Here is an 18,261-nt window from a genome sequence, read left to right as displayed (position 1 = left end):
ATATGATAGTGTTATTGAGACAATGTATTACTCACTGTATCATAGTGTGATTGAGACAATGCATTACTCACCATATCATAGTGTGATTGAGACAATGCAATACTCACCATATCATAGTGTGATTGAGACAATGCATTACTCACCATATCATAGTGTGACAGAGACAATGCATTACTCACGTATCATACTGTGATTGAGACAATGCATTACTCACCATATCATAGTGTGATTGAGACAACGTATTACTCACCATATCATAGTGTGATTGAGACAATGCATTACTCACCATATCATAGTGTGATTGAGACAACGTATTACTCACCATATCATAGTGTGATTGAGACAATGCAAGACTCACCGTATCATAGTGTAATTGAGACAATGCATTACTCACCATATCATGGTATGGTGAGACATTGCATTACTCACCATATCATAGTGTGATTGAGACAATGCATTACTCACCGTATCATAGTGTGATTGTGACAATGCATTACTCACCCTATCAGAGTGTGATTGAGACAATGTATTACTCACCATATCATAGTGTGATTATGACAATGCGTTAATCACCATATCAGAGTGTGGTTGAGACAATGTATTACTTACCGTAACATAGTGCGATTGAGACAATGAATTACTCACCATATCATAGTATGATGGAGACAATGTATTACTCACCATATCACAGTGTGATTGAGACAATGTATTACTTACCATATCATATTATGATTGAGATAATGCATTACTCACCATATCATCGTGTGACTGAGACAATGCATTACTCACGTATCATACTGTGATTGAGACAATGCATTACTCACCATATCATAGTGTGATTGAGACAATGTATTACTCACCATATCATAGTGTGATTGAGACAATGCAAGACTCACCGTATCATAGTGTGATTGAGACAATGCATTACTCACCATATCATAGTGTGATTGGGACAATGCATTACTCACCGTATCATAGTGTGATTATGACAATGCATTACTCATCATATCAGAGTGTGGTTGAGACAATGTATTACTGACCATATCATAGTATGATAGAGACAATGCATTAGTCACCATATCATAGTGTGATGGAGACAATTCATAATTCACCATATCATAGTGTGATTGGGACAATGCGTTACTCACCAAACCATATTGTGACTAGGACAATGTATTACTCATCATATCATAGTGTGTCAGGGACAATGCATTACTCACTGTATCAAATTGAGATTGAGCCAATGCAATGCGGACTGTATCATAGTGTGACTGAGACAATGTATTACTCACCATATCATAGTGTGACTGAGACAATGTATTACTCACTATGTCATCGTGTGATTGAGATAATGCATTACTCACCATATCAACGTGTGACTGGGACAATGTATTACTCACCATATCATAGTGTGTCATGGACAATGCATTACTCACTGCATCATAGTGAGATTGAGACAATGCATTACTCACCATATACTAGTTTGATTGAGACAATGCATTACTCATTGTATCATAGTGAGATTGACACAATGCATTACTCACCATATCACAGTGTGATTGAGACAATACATTGCTCACCATATCATAGTGGGATTGAGACAATACATTGCTCACCATATCATAGTGTGATTGAGACAATTCATTACTCACCATATCATAGTGTGTCAGGGACAATGCATTACTCACCATATCACAGTGTGACTGAGACAAAGCATTACTCACTGTATCATAGTGAGATTGAGACAATGCATTACTCACCATATCATAGTGTGATTTAGATAATGTATTACATACCATATCATAGTGTGACTGAGACAATGCATTACTCACCATATCATAGTGTGATTGAGACAATGCATTATTCCCCGTATCATAGTGTGACTGAGACAATGCATTACAACCATATCATAGTGTGACTGAGATATTGTATTACTCCTCATATCATAGTGTGACTGAGATAATGTATTACTCGCCATATCATAGTGTGATTGAAACAATGCATTACTCACCATATCTTAGTGTGATTGAGACATTTCATTATTCACCATATATTAGTGTGATTGAGACAATGCATTACTCACCATATCATAGTGTGATGGAGACAGTGCATTGCTCACCATATCATAATGTGATTGACACAATGCATTACTCACCATATCATAGTGTGATTGAGATAATGTATTACTCACCATACCATAGTGTGGCTGAGACAATGCATTACTCACTGTATCATAGTGTGACTGAGACAATGTATTTCTCACCGTATCATAGTGTGATTGAGACAATGTATTACTTGCCTTATCATAGTGTGATTGAGACAATGCAAGACTCACCGTATCACCAAGTCCCGTGTTCCATAGTTTGATAAACTACCATTTCCCGTGTTCCATAGTTAAATAAACTACCATATCCCGTGTTCCATAGTTTGATAAATTACCATATCCCGTGTTCCATAGTTTGATAAACTACCATATCCCGTGTTCCATAGTTTTATAAACTACCATATCCCGTGTTCCATAATTTTATAAATTACCATATCCCGTGTTCCATAGTTTGATAAATTACCATATCCCGTGTTCCATAGTTTGATAAACTACCATATCCCGTGTTCCATAGTTTTATAAACTACCATATCCCGTGTTCCATAGTTTTATAAACTAACATATCCCGTGTTCCATAGTTTGATAAACTACCATATCCCGTGTTCTATAGTTTTATAAACTACCATATCTCGTGTTCCATAGTTATATAAACTACCATATCCCGTGTTCCATAGTTTTATAAACTACCATATCCCGTGTTCCATAGTTTTATAAACTACCATATCCCGTGTCCCATAGTTTTATTAACTACCATATTCCGTGTTCTATAGTTTTATAAACTACCATATCCCGTGTTCCATAGTTTTATAAACTACCATATCCCGTGTTCCATAGTTTTATAAACTACCGTATCCCGTGTTTTATAGTTTTATAAACTACCATATCCCGTGTTCTATAGTTTTATAAACTACCATATCCCGCGTTCCATAGTTTTATAAACTACCATATCCCGTGTTCTATAGTTTTATAAACTACCATATCCCGTGTTCCATAGTTTTATAAACTACCATATCTCGTGTTCCATAGTTTTATAAACTATCATATCCCGTGTTCTATAGTTTTATAAACTACCATATCCCGTGTTCCATAGTTTTATAAACTACGATATCCCGTGTTCCATAGTTTTAAATACTACCATATCCCGTGTTCCATAGTTTTATAAACTACCATATCCCGTGTTCCATAGTTTTATAAACTACCATATCCCGTTTTCCATAGTTTTATAAACTACCATATCCCGTGTTCCATAGTTTTATAAACTACCATATCCCGTGTTCCATATTTTTATAACCTACCATATCCAGTGTTCCATAGTTTTATAATCTACCATATCTCGTGTTCCATAGTTTTATAAACTACCATATCCCGTGTTCCATATTTTTATAACCTACCATATCCAGTGTTCCATAGTTTTATAATCTACCATATCCCGTGTTCCATAGTTTTATAAACAACGATATCCCGTGTTCCATAGTTTTAAATACTACCATATCCCGTGTTCCATAGTTTTATAAACTACCATATCCAGTGTTCAATAGTTTTATAAACTACCATATCCCGTGTTCCATAGTTTTATAAACTACCATATCCCGTGTTCCATAGTTTTATAAACTACCATATCCCGTGTTCCATATTTTTATAACCTACCATATCCAGTGTTCCATAGTTTTATAATCTACCATATCTCGTGTTCCATAGTTTTATAACCTACCATATCCGTGTTCCATAGTTTTATAAACTACCATATCCCGTGTTCAATAGTTTTATAAACTACCATATCCCGTGTTCCATAGTTTTATAAACTACCATATCCCGTGTTCCATAGTTTTATAAACTACCATATCCCGTGTTCCATAGTTTTATAAACTACCATATCCCGTGTTCCATATTTTTATAACCTACCATATCCAGTGTTCCATAGTTTTATAATCTACCATATCTCGTGTTCCATAGTTTTATAAACTACCATATCCCGTGTTCCATAGTTTTATAACCTACCATATCCCGTGTTCCATAGTTTTATAAACTACCATATCCCGTGTTCAATAGTTTTATAAACTACCATATCCCGTGTTCCATAGTTTTATAAACTACCATATCACGTGTTCCATAGTTTTAAAAACTACCATATCCCGTGTTCCATATTTTTATAACCTACCATATCCAGTGTTCCATAGTTTTATAAACTACCATATCCAGTGTTCCATAGTTTTATAATCTACCATATCTCGTGTTCCATAGTTTTATAAACTACCATATCCCGTGTTCCATAGTTTTATAAACTACAATATCCCGTGTTCCATACTTTTATAAACTACACCATCACGTGTTCCATAGTTTTATAAACTAACATATCCCGTGTTCCATAGTTTTATAAACTACCATATCCCGTGTTCCATAGTTTTATAAACTACCATATCCCGTGTTCCATATTTTTATAACCTACCATATCCAGTGTTCCATAGTTTTATAAACTACCATATCCAGTGTTCCATAGTTTTATAATCTACCATATCTCGTGTTCCATAGTTTTATAAACTACCATATCCCGTGTTCCATAGTTTTATAAACTACAATATCCCGTGTTCCATACTTTTATAAACTACACCATCACGTGTTCCATAGTTTTATAAACTAACATATCCCGTGTTCTATAGTTTTATAAACTACCATATCCCGTGTTCCATTGTTTGATAAACACATTTTGATAAGCAGAACTACCTATACCTAACGAAGTGTGTGGTTTGAAAGGTCCCTCCTACGCGTATTTGAATTAGTCAAACAGAACAGCGCCACCAGTGGAAAATGAGACCTGAATATTTAATATTACTGAAAGTATTACTAATGATATTTTGGCGCCAGCTAGATAGATATTTCAATATTGTTTTTCAATTCTGTAAATTGTTATCAAAATGTTCGTGATATGTACGAGACCGTTGCTCTTAATCGGTTTAATTCCGAAATATAATATCTTCTTTTAACTACAGAATTTGTATATCATGTATTTCAGTGACAGCCGTATTTGATGTAATTCGCTTACGTCATGTGTCATGTATAGACAAATATGGAAAATACATCTATTTATTGAGTCTGTATCCTGAATCATTTTCATTATTTTATTTCTGTAGAATTATTACCAGACTCGCAAAAACTGGCAATTTTAAAATGGCAGGAAATGTACGATTTTGCCGTGGAATGATAAATATTAGTACCAGATGGATTTTGCTAAAATGCCTACAAGTAAATCAAAAGGCAAGTATAAAATATGAAATTCATTTTGCGCGTAATTATATCTAATGTTATTCGACGTATCGGTAATCAATCACGAAGACATTGTTTGTTTAAGGTCACTTACATGATTTTAAGTAATGACGCCATTGGATGACATGGTCTGCAAATTGTAGCTTGATCCCTTGGGTTTGCACTGTAATAACCACTTTAATGAGTTTTGATAGAGGTTGAAATAAGGCTTTTACTTGCGGTGCCAAAAGTTAAATGGAATGCTATGACACTTGACCTCTACAAGAGGGTCACTATAATCTATCGTCCCCGTAGGAATTTCGAACGTGCCGCGCTCTTTTTTCCCCAAAGCCGGCCCCGTCCCAGCGCGCCAGCAATAAACAATCCTCCAACAATACCGATCGCGTCCGCTGTTATTAATTAAGCTTGGCGGTTTACAAAGTGACAAATTTAGACATTTTAATTTGCAAATATGGAAAACGAAACCATAAAACGTCGCGCCTGTCGATGAGTTCATTCTACCCGAAGGTGAATTACACGATAAAGATTGAAATGTATTTTATTGTACTGGAATATGGTTAAAATAAATCATATCGTCTATTATTGAAGTTTCTCAGTGCATAGGTTACATTTACTATAATAGTAACGACATAAAGGCCACTAAAGGTCAACAAATGGACGGTAATTACTATAATAAGATATGAAATAAGACATTTTTATTTAAGGCCTCCGCCATAACTGGAAATCACAGATTTTATTGCGATAAAACAATAAAAGTAATATGATACTTTAAACTAAATTGCGCTGTTCAAAGTAAATGTCATCAGCCTTGTCTAGATGACGCTGCTTTCATTATACAGTACAAGGTTTTAATTCGTATTGATCGCAGATTTCCTTTCATAACTTCCAAGCTTAAAACTGTATTGTATCGTATCGTATCGTATCGTGCGTAGTATATTGTTTGTGCGTTATGCTGTGTTGTGTGCGTTATGCTGTGTCGTGTTGCGTGCGTTATGCTGTGTCGTGTTGCGTGCGATTTGCTGTGTCGTGTTGTGTGCGTTATGCTGTGTCGTGTTGTGTGCGTTATGCTGCGTCGTGTTGCGTGCGATTCGCTGTGTCGTGTTGTGTGGGTTATGCTGTGTCCTGTTGTGTGCGTTATGCTGTGTCGTGTTGTGTGCGTCATGCTGTGTCGTGTTGCGTGCTGTGTTGTGTTGCGTGCGTTAAGCCGTGTCGTGTTGTGTGTGTTATGCTGTGTCGTGCTGTGTGTGTTATGCTGTGTCGTGTTGTGGGTGTTATGCTGTGTCGTGTTGCGTGCTGTGTTGTGTTGCGTGCGTTATGCCTTGTCGTGTTGTGAGTGTTATGCTGTGTCGTGCTGTGTGTGTTATGCTGTGTCGTGTTGCGTGCGTTATGCCGTGTCGTGTTGTGTGCGTTATGCTGTGTCGTGTTGCGTAAGTTATGCTGTGTCGTGTTGCGTGTTGTGTGCGTTATGCTGTGTCGTGTTGCGTAAGTTATGCTGTGTCGTGTTGCGTGTTGTGTGGGTTATGCTGTGTCGTGTTGTATGTGTTATGCTGTGTCGTGATGTGTGCGTTATGCTGTGTCGTGTTGTGTGCGTTATGCTGTGTCGTGTTGCGTGCTGTGTTGTGTTGCGTGCGTTATGTCGTGTCGTGTTGTGTGTGTTATGCTGTGTCGTGTTGTGTGTGTTATGCTGTGTCGTGTTGCGTGCTGTGTTGTGTTGCGTGCGTTATGCCGTGTCGTGTTGTGTGTGTTATGCTGTGTCGTGTTGTGTGTGTTATGCTGTGTCGTGTTGCGTGCTGTGTTGTGTTGCGTGCGTTATGCCGTGTCGTGTTGCGTGCGTTATGATGTGTCGTGTTGCGTGCGTTATGATGTGTGGTGTTGTGTGCGTTATGCTGTGTCGTGTTGTGTGCGTTATGCTGTGTCGTGTTGCGTAAGTTATGCTGTGTCGTGTTGCGTGTTGTGTGCGTTATGCTGTGTCGTGTTGCGTAAGTTATGCTGTGTCGTGTTGCGTGTTGTGTGGGTTATGCTGTGTCGTGTTGTGTGCATTATGCTGTGTCGTGTTGCGTGCTGGGTTGTGTTGCGTGCGTTATGCCGTGTCGTGTTGTGTGTGTTATGCTGTGTCGTGTTGTGTGTGTTATGCTGTGTCGTGTTGCGTGCTGTGTTGTGTTGCGTGCGTTATGCCGTGTCGTGTTGTGTGTGTTATGCTGTGTCGTGTTGTGTGTGTTATGCTGTGTCGTGTTGCGTGCTGTGTTGTGTTGCGTGCGTTATGCCGTGTCGTGATGTGTGCGTTATGCTGTGTCGTGTTGTGTGCGTTATGCTGTGTCGTGTTGTGTGCGTTATGCTGTGTCGTGTTGCGTGCTGTGTTGTGTTGCGTGCGTTATGTCGTGTCGTGTTGTGTGTGTTATGCTGTGTCGTGTTGTGTGTGTTATGCTGTGTCGTGTTGCGTGCTGTGTTGTGTTGCGTGCGTTATGCCGTGTCGTGTTGTGTGTGTTATGCTGTGTCGTGTTGTGTGTGTTATGCTGTGTCGTGTTGCGTGCTGTGTTGTGTTGCGTGCGTTATGCCGTGTCGTGTTGTGTGCGTTATGCTGTGTCGTGCTGTATGCATTATGATGTGTTGTGTTGCGTGCGTTATGATGTGTCGTGTTGCGTGCGTTATGATGTGTGGTGTTGTGTGCGTTATGCTGTGTCGTGTTGTGTGCGTTATGCTGTGTCGTGTTGCGTAAGTTATGCTGTGTCGTGTTGCGTGTTGTGTGCGTTATGCTGTGTCGTGTTGCGTAAGTTATGCTGTGTCGTGTTGCGTGTTGTGTGGGTTATGCTGTGTCGTGTTGTGTGCATTATGCTGTGTCGTGTTGCGTGCTGGGTTGTGTTGCGTGCGTTATGCCGTGTCGTGTTGTGTGTGTTATGCTGTGTCGTGTTGTGTGTGTTATGCTGTGTCGTGTTGCGTGCTGTGTTGTGTTGCGTGCGTTATGCCGTGTCGTGTTGTGTGTGTTATGCTGTGTCGTGTTGTGTGTGTTATGCTGTGTCGTGTTGCGTGCTGTGTTGTGTTGCGTGCGTTATGCCGTGTCGTGATGTGTGCGTTATGCTGTGTCGTGTTGTGTGCGTCATGCTGTGTCGTGTTGCGTGCTGTGTTGTGTTGCGTGCGTTATGCCGTGTCGTGTTGTGTGTGTTATGCTGTGTCGTGTTGTGTGTGTTATGCTGTGTCGTGTTGCGTGCTGTGTTGTGTTGCGTGCGTTATGTCGTGTCGTGTTGTGTGTGTTATGCTGTGTCGTGTTGTGGGTGTTATGCTGTGTCGTGTTGCGTGCTGTGTTGTGTTGCGTGCGTTATGCCGTGTCGTGTTGTGTGCGTTATGCTGTGTCGTGCTGTATGCGTTATGATGTGTTGTGTGGTGTGCGTTATGCTGTGTCGTGTTGCGTGCTGTGTTGTGTTGCGTGCGTTATGCCGTGTCGTGATGTGAGTGTTATGCTGTGTCGTGCTGTGTGTATTATGCTGTGTCGTGTTGCGTGCGTTATGCCGTGTCGTGTTGTGTGCGTTATGCTGTGTCGTGTTGCGTAAGTTATGCTGTGTCGTGTTGCGTGTTGTGTGCGTTATGCTGTGTTGTGTTGCGTAAGTTATGCTGTGTCGTATTGCGTGTTGTGTGGGTTATGCTGTGTTGTGTTGTGTTGTATGTGTTATGCTGTGTCGTGATGTGTGCGTTATGCTGTGTCGTGTTGTGTGCGTTATGCTGTGTCGTGTTGCGTGCTGTGTTGTGTTGCGTGCGTTATGCCGTGTCGTGTTGTGTGTGTTATGCTGTGTCGTGTTGTGTGTGTTATGCTGTGTCGTGTTGCGTGCTGTGTTGTGTTGCGTACGTTATGCCGTGTCGTGCTGTGTGTGTTATGCTGTGTCGTGTTGTGTGTGTTATGCTGTGTCGTGTTGCGTGCTGTGTTGTGTTGCGTGCGTTATGCCGTGTCGTGTTGTGTGCGTTATGCTGTGTCGTGCTGTATGCGTTATGATGTGTTGTGTTGCGTGCGTTATGATGTGTCGTGTTGCGTGCGTTATGATGTGTGGTGTTGTGTGCGTTATGCTGTGTCGTGTTGTGTGCGTTATGCTGTATCGTGTTGCGTAAGTTATGCTGTGTCGTGTTGCGTGTTGTGTGCGTTATGCTGTGTCGTGTTGCGTAAGTTATGCTGTGTCGTGTTGCGTGTTGTGTGGGTTATGCTGTGTCGTGTTGTGTGCGTTATGCTGTGTCGTGTTGCGTGCTGTGTTGTGTTGCGTGCGTTATGCCGTGTCGTGTTGTGTGTGTTATGCTGTGTCATGTTGTGTGTGTTATGCTGTGTCGTGTTGCGTGCTGTGTTGTGTTGCGTGCGTTATGCCGTGTCGTGTTGTGTGTGTTATGCTGTGTCGTGTTGTGTGTGTTATGCTGTGTCGTGTTGCGTGCGTTATGCCGTGTCGTGTTGTGTGCGTTATGCTGTGTCGTGCTGTATGCGTTATGATGTGTTGTGTGGTGTGCGTTATGCTGTGTCGTGTTGCGTGCTGTGTTGTGTTGCGTGCGTTATGCCGTGTCGTGTTGTGAGTGTTATGCTGTGTCGTGCTGTGTGTATTATGCTGTGTCGTGTTGCGTGCGTTATGCCGTGTCGTGTTGTGTGCGTTATGCTGTGTCGTGTTGCGTAAGTTATGCTGTGTCGTGTTGCGTGTTGTGTGCGTTATGCTGTGTCGTGTTGCGTAAGTTATGCTGTGTCGTATTGCGTGTTGTGTGGGTTATGCTGTGTTGTGTTGTGTTGTATGTGTTATGCTGTGTCGTGATGTGTGCGTTATGCTGTGTCGTGTTGTGTGCGTTATGCTGTGTCGTGTTGCGTGCTGTGTTGTGTTGCGTGCGTTATGCCGTGTCGTGTTGTGTGTGTTATGCTGTGTCATGTTGTGTGTGTTATGCTGTGTCGTGTTGCGTGCTGTGTTGTGTTGCGTGCGTTATGCCGTGTCGTGTTGTGTGTGTTATGCTGTGTCGTGTTGTGTGTGTTATGCTGTGTCGTGTTGCGTGCTGTGTTGTGTTGCGTGCGTTATGCCGTGTCGTGATGTGTGCGTTATGCTGTGTCGTGTTGTGTGCGTCATGCTGTGTCGTGTTGCGTGCTGTGTTGTGTTGCGTGCGTTATGCCGTGTCGTGTTGTGTGTGTTATGCTGTGTCGTGTTGTGTGTGTTATGCTGTGTCGTGTTGTGGGTGTTATGCTGTGTCGTGTTGCGTGCTGTGTTGTGTTGCGTGCGTTATGCCGTGTCGTGTTGTGAGTGTTATGCTGTGTCGTGCTGTGTGTGTTATGCTGTGTCGTGTTGCGTGCGTTATGCCGTGTCGTGTTGTGTGCGTTATGCTGTGTCGTGTTGCGTAAGTTATGCTGTGTCGTGTTGCGTGTTGTGTGCGTTATGCTGTGTCGTGTTGGTAAGTTATGCTGTGTCGTGTTGCGTGTTGTGTGGGTTATGCTGTGTCGTGTTGTATGTGTTATGCTGTGTCGTGATGTGTGTGTTATGCTGTGTCGTGTTGCGTGCTGTGTTGTGTTGCGTGTGTTATGCCGTGTCGTGTTGTGTGTGTTATGCTGTGTCGTGTTGTGTGTGTTATGCTGTGTCGTGTTGCGTGCTGTGTTGTGTTGCGTGCGTTATGCCGTGTCGTGTTGTGTGTGTTATGCTGTGTCGTGTTATGTGTGTTATGCTGTGTCGTGTTGCGTGCTGTGTTGTGTTGCGTGCGTTATGCCGTGTCGTGTTGTGTGCGTTATGCTGCGTCGTGCTGTATGCGTTATGATGTGTTGTGTTGCGTGCGTTATGATGTGTCGTGTTGCGTGCGTTATGATGTGTGGTGTTGTGTGCGTTATGCTGTGTCGTGTTGTGTGCGTTATGCTGTGTCGTGTTGCGTAAGTTATGCTGTGTCGTGTTGCGTGTTGTGTGCGTTATGCTGTGTCGTGTTGCGTAAGTTATGCTGTGTCGTGTTGCGTGTTGTGTGGGTTATGCTGTGTCGTGTTGTGTGCATTATGCTGTGTCGTGTTGCGTGCTGTGTTGTGTTGCGTGCGTTATGCCGTGTCGTGTTGTGTGTGTTATGCTGTGTCATGTTGTGTGTGTTATGCTGTGTCGTGTTGCGTGCTGTGTTGTGTTGCGTGCGTTATGCCGTGTCGTGTTGTGTGTGTTATGCTGTGTCGTGTTGCGTGCGTTATGCCGTGTCGTGATGTGTGCGTTATGCTGTGTCGTGTTGTGTGCGTCATGCTGTGTCGTGTTGCGTGCTGTGTTGTGTTGCGTGCGTTATGCCGTGTCGTGTTGTGTGTGTTATGCTGTGTCGTGTTGTGTGTGTTATGCTGTGTCGTGTTGTGTGTGTTATGCTGTGTCGTGTTGCGTGCTGTGTTGTGTTGCGTGCGTTATGCCGTGTCGTGTTGTGTGCGTTATGCTGTGTCGTGCTGTATGCGTTATGATGTGTTGTGTTGCGTGCGTTATGATGTGTCGTGTTGCGTGCGTTATGATGTGTTGTGTTGCGTGCGTTATGCTGTGTCGTGTTGTGTGCGTTATGCTGTGTTGTGTTGCGTGCGTTACGCTGTGTCGTGTTGTGTTGACTCCCCTCGTCGTTATAAGTTTGCACTAACTTATCCATCCAAGAGCATTACGAATTGTAGCGCAAAATTACTGAGAAACTTTGAATAAGAAATTAAATACAGTCGATTTGTACAAAGCTTCAAATAAAAATAAGTGACCAAAAAATGTTAATGTTAGTAAAACGCGAAGTCAGATGAAATCGATAATATCTACTTCAATATAGGTTATCACTAAACATAAAATTATAACATTTGAGTTATAATATTTAATATGGTGATTGTTTTTATTCCTACCTTAAAACAAGGTAGACCCTTGGGCAGAATAACGTCTTTGGCCTATCAAATCTCGCGGGTTTTGCTGTGAATATCGTGAAAAGTTCCACTCGGCAAAACCGGGGTTTTTATTGACCTTTCCTAAATGTCTCTAAATGTCAAAAACGTGATGCCCACCCTCCTGTCACAATGTGTACGTTACAACCCTGGATTTTGGGATAATATTATTTGACAGTGAATATACAAATTTTCAGATAAATGAAAAATATGACACACACATTTAAAGGGTGGTGGTCGTCGCGCCGCGCAACTGCGACATCTCAGGTTAAACGTTCGACAATGTGAGTATGTGTTCATTTATCATGCTGTCAGTGCAAACTGCATAATATGACCGGCTGAGCTGTGTTAAAATGTACATACTCTGGTGGAATGACTGAAACCTTTCTGACATTTATTTTCCAATACAGACTATGACAAAAAACGGCATGAAACACATTCGTACGAAACACCGGAACCTTTCCCGTTCCGTGTCGCATAGTGTGTGTCGTATTTTTAAATTAATAGTTAGCATTCAAGGGGCAATGATGAGGCCATTGTATTCGTCTTTAAAATGTAAAATTATGGAGATTAAAATATAGATAAATATTAATTTCCCATAAATTGGAAATTGGTGCAAATACAACTATTAGTGATCTGTAATATTGCCGTCACCGCGACGTATCGCTTCCAACCATATCACCAGGTTTACTTATAACGATAATGATTGGTGAGACGAATGAATCCGACTGTGTCGTTTCTTTCTAATACTTCCATGACAGAAACGCTTTGATCGTAAGTCATGTCTAAGTTGTGTTTTAATGCAGTAAATTGGACTCCGGCAAATCACAGAGAACACGCAGATATTTTGCGCACACAGATATATTAAGTTAATCTATTGAATTGGTTTGGATCAAAGTTTGTGACAATTATGCACAAAGGGTTATTCTGAGTTTACTCTCGTTGTAGTCATTTTTAAGTTGCAGCACGGTTCTTGTTCAAGTTCACTGTCAACTAATTTTATTGATCATCATGACCTTAACGTTAATAAAAACGAGAGGTGGACAATGATTCCATGCATTGGTAATTAATTGGAACACTTTATACGTGATCTGGTTTAATACTTTTACTTTCAATAATAATCTCAGAATGAGCTGACAGCATCAAATCCCACATAAGCCTCCCTGAAATTGTCCACGCTCAGAATTCTCTCAGAAATTGGTCACGTTAAAGAGTCTCCCTGTGATTGGCCACGCTCAGAAGTCTCTTTGAAATTGGCCACGCTAGCGGGTATCCCTGAAATTGGCCACGCAAAGGAGTTTCTCTGAGATTGGCCATGCTAAGGAGTCTCACTGAAAATGGCCACACTAAGGGGTTTCTTAAAAATGTGCCATGCTAAGGGGCCTCCCTGAAATTAGCCACGCCAAGGAGTCTGTAATTGACCATGCTAAAAAATCTCCCTGAAAATGACCTCGCTAAAGATATCCCTGACTTAAATTGGACACGCTGAGAAGTCTCATGAAATTTGCCACGCTAAAAAATCTTTTTGAAATTGGCAAAGCTGAGGAGCTGAAACTACCAGAAGGAATATATGTCAGACTATCCCCGCGTTTAGCGTTTCCATACAAAGTTTGGCTAAGACATGAAGTTCAAATTTGTAGACAGTTAAACAAACTTCAAAAACATATTCACAGCTTCAAATGTGCAATGTCTTCTTAATTCATTCATTCATTCATTCGTAGAGGTGTGACATTTGTCTATTCTCAATTTGTGTCGGGGAGCATCGATGACATTTATCCAGAACCATACAGTATTGCAAATTACAGGAAAATACAACAGATTATTTCAATGACACTCTATTACGGAATTTCGAAACAGAGAAATAATAACATCTACACAAGAATATTCAACCCAAAATAGCAACATCAAGAATCATCGAAAATAAAGTTTAATAAAGAAATGATTTTTGTTTAATAGTATCAAATACTAGACATATCTGTAATTGGAATTAAAGATCTAACCTTGACCTACACTCAAATGTGCTCAGCTATTTACTTTGCTGATATATGTCCCCTTCCCGGCTTACCATACATTTATCGAGAAAACTCTCGGAAAAAAATACATTTTCAAATTAAAGTAATGGTAGATGCAACATTTCCCCCAAAAAATAAATAAATTTATTTTTGACATGATATGTGACCTGTATTTCATCAATTTTCAATATTATATGGTGATAGGAATGTAAAAAATCGTGTTATACTTCAAAATTGCACTCATCATTCCGCGTTTACTATAATAAGTAAAATACTTGATGATTATTGCGGGTCGCGAGAATTCGAAAAACGTGAATCTTTATGAGTCCGCGCGTTTCGAAATACTATTCAAACGCGTTAAAAAATGTTATTGAACATAAAAAAATGGGAAACTGAAAAAATTGACAATTTGAAACCACTAAAAATTAAGCGTTTGAAACATATTTCCTGAAATTCTTAAAATATTTTACATAATAGCTTAGAGACTGCAATAAATGCGTATGAACAATGTCAGGGTGCAATTGTTATCAGTAGTATTGTGAACTTAAAGTATATATGGCGGGCTAAACGGCGAATAGCGTTACCCACTCAAAATACACAAATCAGTGTTTCTAATCTATTGAACAATCTGGGATAACTCTCTTCTGAAGAAGTCCCCCCTTCTGTATGTATTGATTTAACTAGCGGAATACATTTATTGCTATTAAGGCCGGGACATGTCGCTAATGGGAAGCAAGCATTGAATGGCGCGGACGAAAAATCAACAGTAATCTAGGTGATCAAAAACAGTCAGCCAATAAAAAAAATGAATCTTAAATTAGAATGAAATGCCATAATAAAACGTCTGGTTTCACTCGTCTATATAATGATCACTATTAACTTGTGTGTTAAGGTTATTTTTCATAATTGTACAAATCCCCAATTTATTCCAGCTTCATGGAGCCGTGTGTAAATCGATCATATAACCAATTTATTTTCTCTTTAATTTCTTCCACCTGAAGAAATGCAGAATGTCACTAATATCGAAAAAAAGAAAGGACATTTTTTTTAAAAACAAACCTTCAAGAAACGACTTTCAAAACGACTCGTATGTATTCTTTATAGTCCGACTCAAAGAGGTATTTTTACGATTATAGCCGCCTTGCTGCCGTCACTGAACCAATGAAACCCTTATAATTCTCTACGTAGTTTCAGCTAAGTTGAATTTCATGCTATTACCGGGGATTAAAAAACATTGAAAGCCCGTTGTTTTTACACAAGGCGTACAGTTTAATTGAGCTATCGGAATCAACTCTCCATATCGCTCATTTATTACACCACTGGGTATTGCCATGGTAATTAGGTATTTCTATCCATTGCTCCCACCTTGCATATCCGTACCATAAACTTGCCCCCAATAAACGAACCAATACTTATAGGGGTGATTTGCAATTTTCGCGCGATAATATAAGATTCGGGGAGCTTGACCTGACAGTTAAGCGCCTGAAATGTTATTGTCAGATCCGTAAATGTCACTCTTAGCGAAATAAATGAATAAAATAAAAACAGATAGCACAGTGGATGGATATTATAGTAGCCTATAAACTCAGGAAATGCTTTAACAACATCGTTTTCTAATTTGGTGTTATCGTAATCAGATTCTTCCTCGATGCCTTGCAAAGCAAATAAATTATAAAATAGATGTCCTGATGAGACAGGCTGGCAAGCACCAATGGGTACACTAAAGTAAACATATTTAAGACGTACTAAAGAAGATAAAAGCATTGTTCAGTGATAGAAGCCGACTATTTAATAAATATACACGTGATCGAACATTGCCGAGGTGATACAAATCAAGAAAACCGAGCTTTGCCGATGATATATACGTTGCCGAACAGTGCCTACGATATAAACGTGACCTTATATTGACTTACATATTCACATTCCGAACATTTCCGAGAATATACGAACGACCTACCATTGCTGAAGATATACACATATGATGAGGGGGTTGACTTTTTTTATTTAAATTTGCAGATGATTTGTTCAGTTGTTAAATCTCTGAATACAATGTCTGTGTGTATTTGACTTATGTTCCAAGGTGTATCCATCGGCATTTCATTCGGGACACCATTAAAGCCTGGCTACGCCGCTATCTGTATCGCATCACTGTCAGCTAATTGGTGCGCATTTTATTGGTTGAATGAAAATGAATAGTGTCAATCATCTTCGACCGCGTGGTCGTAAACAATTTCATGTGCATGCGTACAGCATTCAAATTCGTCAATGTCATCCCATATATGTCCGTGACGTTTGCATGAATATGTAATGAAATATTACAAGTGTCGAAGATATGTTTCAGTGCGGTGCGGCAAAAGTGTATCTTGACCATGAAGCTAACATATTTGTATATTTTACTAATTGGTTACATTAAATGTTGTAGTTTGCAACCAGAAAATGCAAACATCGCCATGTCTTAAAATGGAGCCCCCACTAACTGGGGTTACATGCAACAACGGACGATAAAAGTGGAACATATTGTTCTCACCATTTGTGTCGACTTCTGATCAATAACGTGTTTGTTACTCATAGAACAAAAAAAACTATGTGAAATGAATCCTTGTGCATTTCAAAATACGGAATTACAGATCCATAACACAATCATTGTGAAAATGTCTCAAGTGTAAAGTTGTAATAAATTGTGGTAGTTAAACTTGTTAACTTCAGATTTGTATGATCTCAACAATCAAATTATTCCATTAAACCCATAAAGCATTTTAATTGTATTGTATTTGTGATTAGTAAAACTAAAACAATTACATCTCTGTTATGTGGGTCAAAACCATTTGAGCTGTTCCAGTACTTTTAGTACGTGGATTATTGGATTATAAAAGTCCAATAGATGGTAATTTTTTGAAGTAAAGGGAGACGGTATTTTCACAATCAGGTAGCGTATAGTTGATAATCAAATAAATGCGATTAATATACCGGCTTGAAACTAAAGAAAGTCGTATTAAAGATGGCAATACCATATAGTAAATATCGGTAAACTAATCACATGTATTTGATTATCACTTGTACGCCAGCTGACTGTGGTATTTTAGTTGGGTATGGGATCATGGTAGTCGCTGTAATTTAGTTATTTAATGACAATATAAATAGCATTTGATCATCGAGTAATCGGTGAACTTCTTTATTCATGACTACGTGAGTCACTTGGATGAAATCCTTAGTAAAAACCTGTGACAAACCAGTTGACGTAATTATCTGATATTTACACAGAATATGAACATTTGAACATTTAGAAATAACTATTGTAAAACGGTTCGGCAAGATTACAAATATAAGGTCTGTTACCATAGTTATGGGTTGGTCCGTTGGGAGCCAATATGCAAATTAGTATTGGAAGAAAGAGTCACGTGACCTTGTCATTCAAATACGAGTATCTCATCTGACAGCTGATCGTTCTAAAAAATCATTCTGGTTACATTTATAGTTATGTATTGTATATGTTTACCATGATGGCATACGTGTACCATGTATAATATAATATATATTGTATATGTTTACCATGATGGCATACGTGTACCATGTATAATATAATATATATTGTATATGTTTAACTTGATGGCATACGTGTACCATGTATAATATAATATATATTGTATATGTTTAACTTGATGGCATACGTGTACCATGTATAATATAATATATATTTTATATGTTTAACTTGGTGGCATACAAGTACCATGTATAATATAATATATATTGTATATGTTTAACTTGGTGGCATACGTGTACCATGTATAATATAATATATATTGTGCATTTTACCAAAATATTTACTCAGATTATTGTTTCATTGTAATACTGCGCCAAAAATTTCATTGAACTCGGAATAAATCATAATTTGGCGATTCACAAAGACATATTTCGTCAATATGATTATCTGATAAAATCTTGTAGAACTCTAGAATTGTTGATTTACTGACCGCTAAACAATGCAAAGTTGGGGTTTTGGGACGTGTACGACCAGTTATGCAAGGATA

The sequence above is a fragment of the Saccoglossus kowalevskii genome, chromosome 10 (assembly GCF_978046115.1).
Source record: "Saccoglossus kowalevskii chromosome 10, keSacKowa6.1, whole genome shotgun sequence".
Taxonomy (NCBI): Eukaryota; Metazoa; Hemichordata; class Enteropneusta; family Harrimaniidae; genus Saccoglossus; species Saccoglossus kowalevskii.
The sequence above is the reverse complement of the archived record's forward strand: the minus strand, read 5'-3'. Positions refer to the sequence as shown.